The sequence below is a fragment of the Adiantum capillus-veneris genome, chromosome 25 (genome assembly GCF_014529385.1).
Source record: "Adiantum capillus-veneris isolate H3 chromosome 25, ASM1452938v2, whole genome shotgun sequence".
NCBI lineage: Eukaryota > Viridiplantae > Streptophyta > Polypodiopsida > Polypodiales > Pteridaceae > Adiantum > Adiantum capillus-veneris.
This window is the reverse complement of record NC_140955.1, coordinates 94,634,289-94,645,935: the sequence shown is the minus strand read 5'-3', so window position 1 is coordinate 94,645,935 and position 11,647 is coordinate 94,634,289. Positions and strand designations below refer to the sequence as shown.

General features: G+C 44.9%; 1 pseudogene; it reads right to left on the bottom strand.

The window, feature by feature from the left end:
- Positions 1–8,763: 8,763 nt before the first annotated feature.
- LOC147425316 (uncharacterized) lies at positions 8,764–10,182 on the bottom strand (annotated as a pseudogene).
- Between the last annotated feature and the right edge of the window lie 1,465 nt (positions 10,183–11,647).

Below are 11,647 nucleotides of genomic sequence, written 5' to 3'. Positions count from 1 at the left end.
GGATTCTGCAGAAAAAAACAATAAGACTTTCTGTAAGTATAAACATATAATTATAAAACAATCTAATTTCTTAGCTTATCATTAAAATACAACAAATGTAAACGAGTAAAGTGAAATACTAACCATGCTGTCGCTAGCATTGAGAATTTGTATCAGGGAGTTAAAGCCCTTTCTGCATGTGTACTCGTGCTCACACGGTGTGGGGTCACGTCCTGTTGACGGGAGCAAAGCGAACCCCGAACCCCCGACGGCCTCTAAAACACCGGGGACCGAATGGTGCGCCTTGAGCCTGTCATGGTAAAGCAAACAGGGGGCACCACCTAACTTCAGCGGCTAGGACGCAAACAACACACCACCATAACAAAGTTTTCATCCAAGAGAGATGGATGCTTGGGAGTAATGATGAAGAGGAAAGGGAATGAGATCAAGTGAGAGAGAGAGAGAGAGAGAGAGAGAGAGAGAGAGAGAGAGAGAGAGAGAGAGAGAGAGAGAGAGAGAGAGTGAGTGAGGGAGGGGGTATAGAGGGGTAGGGTATACTGTTTTGGAAGATAGCATAAGTTGCATGTGAGTTAGGGTGCATTATTGGTGAGTTATAATGCATTATTGGTGAGAGGTGGGGTAGCTTGAGGGGAGAGAGAAAGGAGAAAGGACAAAGGGAAGAGAGAGGGGGCTGACCTTTTGAGTGGAGGAGAGGAAAAGGGACACACGGCGGGGCATCAGTGAAGAAAAAGGAGGCAAGGTGGGGATGGACTGCCCCGCAGGCATGAGGTGGCCTATTTTACTTTTCTCATATATTTACATAATCATACTTTATTTTTTTCTTACTTTTTCCAATGCCTTTTATCACTCCCTCCCTAAGAGGGGGTTTTCATGGGGTGGGGACGAGAGAAGAGGGGTATGGGAGCTTGGCTTATGAAAAGCCCCCATCATTAGCCCTCCCCTTTTGGCTAGAGGCATTCATGCCTCTATCTCTCTTTCTTCTTCCGCTTAGCTATAGGATCCGATATCGAGTTGCCTTCTGAACTAGCCATTCCATTTGGCCATTGGTGAGATTTCTGGGATATTCATGAATCTGTACCAGGTCCGGGTGATAGCTTGTTCCTTGGAATAGTGTCAGTTGATTAAAGGGGAAGCCCATGGCTTCCAGAACTTTGTGCCAGTGTCCTCCTGGATCCCAAGTGAAAAATAGGATCATTGTCTGCAGTGTCCGAACAATAAAATTTGCATGCCAAATTGGACCAAATTTGTAACCACCAGTAGCGAGAGGGGAAATGAGCATCTTGGCTCCTGCAAAGACAGAACTGAAAAGTATGATTCCCAAGAGTGTACCAAGAATCCACCATATATGGCCGCCTTGTTGGTGTGGTGAGCTCAAGTTGTCTTCAGAGTCCTGCTTACTACCATTAGAAAAAACTGCAAGCATATCATGCTTCTTTTGGGTGTGCTCAAACATGTTGGCTTCCTTTACTGATGCTAATAGCAAGCCACCTACCTTGCGGCTTAAATACAAGCGTAATCCACTTACCTTTCTCCAAAGAGAGGATGCACTATTTGTAAAAAATTGTACCAAATTGCGAATGAGGTCTTTATTCTTGCATTCTATCAGGCTTTTGTCTATCCATGGCTCCTTTGCTCTTATCTCCATGCTGATCTTCTCTCTATATGTTAGAGCAGCTAGCCATAGCCATAGGTCTGATGCATCCCATGCAAACACAATGCTGTGTTGTGGAGGAGTTTGGAACATCCTTAAAAGGTTGGCAACATATTGATCATCAAACTTACTATGAACATCCTGACATAAACTGGAGGCATTACCCATCTCCAAGTTTATAACATCTTTCAGTAGACTAGAGGCATTACCCATCTCCAAGTCTATAACACTACACAATAAAGTCTTGCTCGGCTGCCAAGCCTCTGGAGCAATATCCAACTCCAAACCTTCAGTCATACTTACCTCTTCGTTATGGTCCTCAAGTGAAACTGCCTTGATGCAAGATTCCTTTAGCTTGCTACACTGTCCTGGGTCCATGTTGGTGCACAGGCTTCCGTTTTCAAAGCCCTCCCCTTTGCTTGATATGTTGTCTATCTTCTGCAAAGCCTTGCTAACAGGCTGGTTTTCCTCTTCTCTTGTATCTTTCATGACCTTTGCATTCCTCTTACTCTGACAAGGCCTAATCAACACTTTACACCGTCTTACCCTTACTGCCCAATGCTGTCGATTGATCGCTTTGGTGCCTATTTCATCCAAGGTTAAAGATGTACTCACATTTGTAACACAATTTTCTTGACTTACCTCCCCCACCTGGGTAGCATCTTTTGATTCTTTAACCTCTTGTTCCACTGCTTCAGTTCTTTGAATAGTCTTCTTACTTGATCCTTCTTCTGTTACACTCATTTTTACCTCTTCTGCAAGACCAATGATACTTGGTGTGCGGGTACCAATTGGTGGTGGGCGTAGGATGATTGTAAGTGGTGATTGTGGTGGTGGTTGCATTGGTGACTGGCGTCGAATTGGTGTGGCTAGCTGTGGTTGCACTGCTGGTGGTGTGATTTGAACAGGTGGGATTGGTTGCCTGAGTGGCGGTGGTCTTGCTCTTGGTGGAGAGATCTGATTCTGTCTCCCCCCTCTATTGAAATTCTGCCTCCTCGGGTGTGGGCAGTAGTACATTTCATGGCCATCTTCCCCGTAGTTGTAACAGTGGTACTCTGGGTTCTGCCTTCGTTGTCCTCTTCCTTGTTCTGGGTTCCTGCCAGGTGCATGCCCTTGCTGCACCAGATGCACAGATAAACTCTCTAGTTGGGTGGTGATACGACTCAGCAGGTCTTGCTCTTCTGATGCCTCCTGCGGTTGGACTCTATGATTGGCTGTTGTAGTCAGTGGGGTTGGTTGTATCGAGCTTGTTTCCTCTAACTCGTTTACTCTTGCTTGCATGCGTAGCTTCTTGTCTTTAAGGCGGGCTACTTCGACTGCCAACTCATATGTTGCAGGAAACCTTCCCTTCACCTTCTCTCTAAGCGGCGACCATAGACCAGCAATGAAACGGTCCTTCTTTAGGAAATTAGGCGCTCCTTCACTTTCCTCCAGCGAGGCAACCCATCTCTCCCATAAGTCCACAAATTTGGACTCGTAGGTGGCATACTCCAGCAGGCCTCCCTGCTTTAATTCTGTCAGTAACTACCATAGCCTCTCCGAGGTTGTGCCTCCACCAAACCTCTTTACAAAAGTAGCCATTAACACATCCCATGCATTCTTGGTGGCCTGGGGCAATGCATTATACCAGGACTTGGCCTCTACTTTCATCAGTAGAGGAAAAATTCTAAGTCGTGAAGCATCGTTATCTTTGTTGGAGACGATACAAGCAATGTCGAAATCATCCAAAAAGTCGGTGGTGAGATCCTCTCCCTTCTTTCCACTGAACGTGGGGAAAGAAACACTTGCCATGGTAGTGACTCAGGATATTACAAACCTCTTTTTTTCTTTTTTTCTTTTTTTTTTTACATTACATTAACAGTGCGGCTCATAGCAGCTTTTTTACAAGGGTGGGTGGATAGGTTAAAACAAGATAAAGATAGAAACATTAAAGGAATGATGGTAATCTAATATGGGGAGAATGATAGGGTTCGGGGAATTGAGGATTTCTCCTAGTACCGCCGCACCGAATAGGTGTACGATCTTCTGTTGGTAGAAGACTTTCCTATCTACATAGATATTCACATGCATATGCTGCAAGAATCTGAACGGGAATGCCGTTGGCCCATTTTCCATCATGCACAGAGGATGAAATACTTACTTATACTCTTATCGTGCCAGTGTTGATGAGTCGGCACATCCACAAGAGGTCATCGCCTTTCATGGGCTCTACCTTTCCTTCGTTGCTCAGCACGTACGGGGTGATGGCGACGCGTCTGACCACTCCCAGCCTCTTGGCTAACAACAATTGCAGGTAATTTCCGTAGTCGGCGTGTTGCATGAATTCTACTCCATTCAGTTGCAACTCGTCCCCAGCCCACTGGGTTTCTCCCGTGGTAGAGAGCTTCTTCAGGATAAGTTGTATAGGGAGAGGAGGAAGATCCTCCACTCTCTTTCCAAAACAGCGAGAGCAGTAGCCGAACCACTCTTCTCTAGGACATGGGAATCTTCTTACCACTTCTTCTTCCGGATTGTCGAAGTGGATTGGTAGCACTCGCATGCGTCGTGCAAATCGGTAGGCGACCTTTCGCCGCTTAGCTTCGCATGACTTTCTCTTTGGCAAACTGGGTACAATCCGGCTTTCTGAGCTTGAAGCACTTGCTTGGCCAGATGCTTCTCCCTTCGGGGTCATGTGTTTCCAGACTGGCTTATCTTCTCCTTGCCTTTGGCTCGAGCAGCCCCTTTAGGCCACTTTGGAGTTATAACTTTGACTGTAGTTTCTTTAGGGAAAAGAGGTCTCACCGTTTGCTCTCCTTCCTTGATGTGAATGACTTATTTGCGATGAATGTCGATGTAGATGACTTCAGCCCTTTCGCTGCCTTCGTTGCTGGCACTCATTGACAGTGTGCCTTGGTTGACAACAGTGATGGCACTTCACCGACCTCCCACCTGATGCTCTCAATTTATAGTTAGAACGAGCGACACGAGATGGAGAATTTACCTCTTGAATGCTGACGACACTGCAGCCTGGCAGTAGCACCTCAATGAAGGCAGCTAGTGCCTCCTTCGGCTCTTCTTCTTCCGTCCTCCAGTTAAAAAATTCCTTCAACCATTCGTCCATGATTGATAGTGGGCGTCACTTTCAGCATTGTAAACTGAAGGGTCTTAGAAAGCCCTCCTCAGTGGGGGCACCAAATGACGGGAGCAAAGCGAACCCCGAACCCCCGACGGCCTCTAAAACACCGGGGACCGAATGGCGCGCCTCGAGCCTGTCATGGTAAAGCAAACAAGGGGCACCACCTAGCTTCAGCGGCTAGGACGCAAACAACACACCACCATAACAAAGTTTTCATCCAAGAGAGATGGATGCTTGGGAGTAATGATGAAGAGGAAAGGGAATGAGATCAAGTGAGAGAGAGAGAGAGAGAGAGAGAGAGAGAGAGAGAGAGAGAGAGAGTGAGTGAGGGAGGGGGTATAGCGGCTTAGTACTTAGGCACCACAAAAGGATGGCGAATCCGCACACCCTTCACACATACACAAGCTCACTCCAAAACACAAGACTAGGTGGCGATTCCGCACACCTCACATGGGCAAAACATTGCAAGAAAACATACTCACAAAACCTAAAGCTTTATTTAGAGAATTAGGCGATGAAATGGGGAGCATAGGGTAGGGGAATGAGAAGGGAGAGAGTGGTAGAGCACATGGCGGATAGGTGGGAGTTGATGGCGAAAACTCGCACGAGGATTATGGCCATCATCCTTCATTTAGTTGCCCTTCATCTTCCATAGCCAAGGGTGTAGAGGTCATGCTCAAGACAAGCATGGTGATTGCGGTGATGGTGATGGTGTGGGTGTGTGTGTATGCACTAGGCACACACAGTGCATAGTGTGTTCTTTGGTGATGTTGTGTGTGTTTAGTGTGATAGTGACCCCTCTTTATATAGGGTAGGAGGGGGGAGAAATTCTAGAATTTAGAAATGAAGAAATCATTATCTACACAAACCATGTGACTGTGGGCCCCACTTGTCTGGCTGTGTGTATATGTGCCAAAACAGCAGTCTCATGAGAGAGAGACTAAGAGAGAGAAATGGGTTGATGAAAAAAAGTGAGAGGTGACATGGAGAATAAAGTAATTACAAGAGGGGAGAGAGGAGAGTGTGTTAAGAGGTGAATCTGTGTGCAGATGTGTGTGAACACAAGAAAATCAGGTAACCACTGGGTGAGGATGGGTCTGTGGGCACCTTTTTCAGTGAAACTGAGTGTGTGTGAGTGTGGGGGAGGCCATCTGGCTACAAGACAAGAGAGATTTCGAATTTTAGAGAGAGAGGGGGGTATTTGGATCATGGGAGAGTGTAGGAGAGAGAAAAGAGGGGTGGGGTATACTGTTTTGGAAGATAGCATAAGTTGCATGTGAGTAAGGGTGCATTATTGGTGAGTTATAATGCATTATTGGTGAGAGGTGGGGTAGCTTGAGGGGAGAGAGAAAGGAGAAAGGACAAAGGGAAAAGAGAGGGGGTTGACCTTTTGAGTGGAGGAGAGGAAAAGGGACACACGGCGGGGCATCAGTGAAGAAAAAGGAGGCAAGGTGGGGATGGACTGCCCCGCAGGCATGAGGTGGCCTATTTTACCTTTCTCATATATTTACATAATCATACTTTATTTTTTTCTTACTTTTTCCAATGCCTTTTATCACTCCCTCCCTAAGAGGGGGTTTTCATGGGGTGGGGACGAGAGAAGAGGGGTATGGGAGCTTGGCTTATGAAAATCCCCCATCACTGTCATCGACCACTGTTCAAAACAAACAAAGAATATATTATGTTAGAATTTAAAAGTACAAATAGACGTAACTACCAAACCTAAAAAGAAATGCAGAAACACTTACAAAAACGGCCTCAAATGATGCCCACCTGCCACTCCAAGTGATGCAAGCTCCTTGCCTCTACGCGCGCTTTGGCTACCTCGTTTTGTTGATTCCACTTGTCAGGATTCTCGTGTGCTGCTTGCTTCACATTCTTCCAATCTTCTTTGGCCTGCCAATCTGTTCTGTTCCACCCATGCTTTATTGCTTTTTGTACTTTAGAACGCTTGTGCTTGCAGTATTCGTGCATTTGAACCTTCATCAAGTTGACACGGAAAACTCATCATGCAGCATGTTGATGACTCTATCTTTTAATTCATTTGGCACTTCACTCCAGGTGTTTAGTATGTAGTATCGAAACACCTGAGAGCAAAGACCGTGTATGTGCAAGATCACTTTCTTGCCTTCGTCATCCAAGATGATGTCGTCGCTTATGTCGATCGAGTATGGTAGGCCCTCTTGCCTGTGACACGTGAACCTGGGTGTCCCGGAAGGGGTCTCAAGTGGTGTCTCTAGTGACATCTCGATGGGAGTATGGACGTCAGGTGTGTCCACTAGAGTCTGGGCCCTGAAACAAGGAGTGTTGACTGGGGTCACTCCCGGAGGAGTAGCTAGCCAGGAACGACCGATAGCCACACAAAACCTTGCGTAGATGGCAATGCCATGGCTAGTGTGGGGGCGGAGAAAGAAGGGGAAAGTAAGGAGCCTCGTCGAACACGAGGCGGTGTCGAGGAATCAGCGGCGGCATCCCCACAGCAACCACCGTCGCCACCACTAGAGCGTCGGTGCCTAGACGAGTGTGAAGATCATCTCGTCGACACTAAAGCTTCGAAGCGTGCTGAATGCCTCAAAATAGAGAGAGACACTAAAGGAGTCGAACGACCTGATGGTGCTCTAGAGCAATGACGCTCCTCGTACCACCTCCTCTGCTAGGGTGACAAAGAAGAAAGAAACTCATCATCATCCATACCTGCATTAAATACACGAACATTTAATCTTAACATTGAATGGAGAAGAAAATATGGACAAGTTATAATCTATACTATTAAACAAATCAAACAAAGTCATATGGACAAGTTATATGGACGAGAGAGAGAGAGAGAGAGAGAGAGAGAGAGAGAGAGAGAGAGAGAGAGAGAGAGAGAGAGAGAGAGAGAGAGAGAGAGAGAGAGAGAGAGAGAGAAAGCAATGATGATTAAACACAATTTACATTTCTCAACTATAGCATATAGACAAGAATGGACAAAAAGCCACGTGAATACAAGATATATTATAAAACAGAGAAAAATTGTTCAAATACAATGTTTATGACTTTAAGAGGTCTCTGTCTCATCCTCGCATAGCTCAACATATCTCCCTATGTCTATATAGAGCTCTTCATTTAGGCAGATGTCCTCCATTTCATTTTGTAGATCCTCTGTATGCACCTTATAGAGAGTAGCAGCTTGATGCTCGTCTGGCACCACCTCAATGGCTTCTGACTGAGCATCCTCTCCGATCTCCTCCATTGGTGCCGCTATCATTGGCACATGGTAGCCCTCATACGTCCGTGCACTACGAGGCGCTACTTCTATGCCGTACCACTAGTTTGATGCAGACTTTGTAGGATGAAATATCACCCTGCCAGAGCCACATAACTTACATGAGTGGTTCCAGGCACATAACTTCTAGAATTGGATGTTAAATATTTACAAACTTGTTCACAATGCTCGAGTAGTACGAAAGTATCTCTTAGGTTGGCCCATTTTTTAGTTGAATCCACCTCAAGGAAACCAGACTCTCCTCTGCGCACAGTAGCGTTGCGACCCTCCATGTTTCTCTTCAAACATTGCACGTCGAACAAGCTCACAAAAAATCCTCTATAATCGATCCTCAAAATCTATTGTAGCGTGCCAAAGTAAGCGAGTTCCACCACCATAGGATCTGTATCAAATTCGTCGACTAGACTGTTCACATTTTGCCATGATTCCACAATCTTGTATAAAACACTTTTTGTCGATCCATTCCACCCTAAAATGTCGACCTTTACACCATGCTACTGTGTATGACTTATACTACAAGCAACAAAGATTATGAGTGGCCGTTCAAACATCTAGAAAGTCGCAAGTCATACATTGCAAACTTACCTTGGTCGTGCAACCCCGAGAGTACTCCCACTCCTCCTCAGTCACTTCTTCACTGCACTGTTGTGCGCTTTTCAATTGGTTGTGCAACCATCTTAAGCTCATGAATGTTGGTAGGCTCTCCAGACCCGCCGAGAAATGCATTGGTGGTCATCTTCCCCGTCTCCACTCGATTAGTGTCCTTTGTCGCCCTTGCTTTGCATTCTCGTATTGTGAATTCCACTTTTGCATCACTAGATTGTGAAGCATGTAAAATCAATTGATGTTAGCCTCCAGATCTTCCGTCATTTTCTTCTCAACACTGAGATTGCACATGACAATCCCAGATATGCGATCATCATCTATGGTTCTCCATAGCGTGTCTCGGGCTTTATGAAGTCCCTCTAGCCACTCTCCAATGTAAACTTGGGACTCTGATACCAGCCCACCTTTTGCCATGCTACCCTCCGGACGTGCCTTTTGATGCACATATCCTTTGAAATTTTTAATGAAATGTTCTAAAAAGAACATCCATCTGGAATGTACTGTGCTAGCTTTTTCCACCTCATCAACTATGTGAACAAGAAGATGCACCTGAATGGTTAGCATGGTAGTAGGAAAATGTTTCTCAAACATGCATACAACCTCCGCATCGTTTAGTTTGGCAAATGATATGGACTCTACATTGATCTCCTTTTGTGAGATCCATTGCACCAATTTTGCAATCTTGTAGATTGTGTTACGGACGTCAGGAGACAAACATCCCTCAATGGCCACCAGTAAAATAAACTACAAAACACGTCTAGCAATGATATTAAAGTCCACACACAAATTTGTTACACAATTCACAATATGATATATTCCACTTCAAACATACTTGACACATTTTATGCCAGTCATGTGACTTCAAACCAGTAATATTCCCTTCTTTAGTGGAACACGTTCGGAGCAAGTACATTACGTGAGTGGGGGTCCGCACAGATCGAATGGTCTCTTTTACTTTGCGTTCTTGGGCTCCTGTCAAAATCCATGGTGCTTTAGAGAGTTTTACCAATCCATCAAATGATGTTTGCAACCAATATTGCTCCATATGATCCACATTTCTAAGATCAACTGTGGTTCCCAAAGTATCTTTCTTACTGGTCAGATGGTCCTACAACAGATTACCCACATTCTTGAATATGTGTATTGGATTGAGCAAGTGATTGATCAGTCTGGGCCAATATGGTAACTCGTACCATAGAGAGAGTCTCTTCATCCCTGGGGGAAAACCGTCATCACACATCTCCTTCTGCTCTAACCATGCTTGTGCAGACATCCTCGATGGCTCTCTTCCCAAAAAACCGTCGCGTAACTCATGATTCTCTGGAAGGTATGCTTGACGACCTTCGTAGGTTTGCTTCTTTAGTGATGGCACCCAACGTGCATTAAGTCTAGGTCCACATGTGACACATGCTCTGTATCCGCTTGTTTGAAGCCCTACATGTATACACATGGCAATAGATAAGCTTGAGAAAAACCAAGATTTATAGTGTTTGAGTTTGAGTATAAATCACCTGAGCATCTTGTTAGTCTTGGATAGTCATGCATGGTCCTTATTAGAATGCCTCTGATCAAAGCATTCCATTGACCTGTGTGTCGGCTCATATCCACCACTTCTATGCCAATCCACAATTGCTATAGCTCTTCCGATAGTGGACGAAGATACACATCCATATTCTTCACTTTATACCGCCCCGGCACAATCAAGCTTAGAAACAGGTGTCCCTTCTTGGTAGTCAACCATGGGGGAATGTTGTATTTGATGATGACAACGGGCCATACACTGTAAGATGTTGACCTCTGACCAAATGGATTTGCGCCATCCATAGCCAGGCCTATGTGCAAATTTGGAGCTTCCTTGGAAAAATCCGGCCATGTATCATCTATATGTTTCAAGGTTGCACAATCTGTAAGAATCCATAGCACACCATCTAAAGATCTATTCTCTTCGTGCCATGATGCTAGGGCGGCAATGGACTTACATTCGAAGAAATGCTTGATGCAAGGAAGCACAGGAAAATGTCACAAAACCTTTTGTGGAAGTTTTTGTCCGTGGAGATCTACTCGATATCTCTCGAAATCACATTTTAGACACTTCTCCATGTCTATGTATTCCCCTCTGAAAAGAATGCAGTTGTTAGGACAAGCTTGAATCGACCATCCCCAAGTTTTTCAAGATCTTTCTTGCTTTCTCTGTGGAATCTGGCATCACATTATCAGCTGGCAGTATGTGCTCTTTGGGCAATCTACACAGCGAAAAAAATGAGGTACACTTGTGTGAATAATCTATCAGATCATTATACATATAGAGTTTTTTATTGAAGTAAACACATTGTAATAGATCATCTGAAAAGCAATGTGAGGCTAGTGTCACTCCATCCAAACTTTTCCTGCATGTTGAGAAGAATCAAGAGCGCTTTCAATCTAGACACATGTGATCATTCATAGAATGGCATATCGGCTTCACTTTTCAAATCATCATAGATAAGCCTTTTTGAATCCATGATCGTCTCGATCATTTCATCGATCTCGGGCTCAAACATAGCCTCATTGGGAATGTGGTCTTCATGATCATCCTCCGAGCTGTCAGAGGCTACATCTTGTGGCCTCACGTATGCTGCTTGACCAAAGCGCCTGCAAACACGTCTATTGGGTTGCAAGATTGCTGCCTGTTGGCCAGCGTCAGAGTTCGACGAGTTATAATTGGCAACAACTCGATCTAGATAGATCAAACTCGCCAAATTCGCGAACATGCTGCAAAGAAACACGTCTTGTCCATTGCACAACATGTTTGTATTGATTACATGGACATAGAATCCATATTGAGAGATAGGTGGTTTGGTTGGACGTCCCCACATCATTGTCACTACTCATAATGAATTAAAAACCTTATAACCTGGACATAAAATTAATGTTCTATTGGCATCCTCTCTCTCTCTCTCTCTCTCTCTCTCTCTCTCTCTCTCTCTCTCTCTCTCTCTCTCTCTCTTTGTTCACACTGTAAACTACCTCA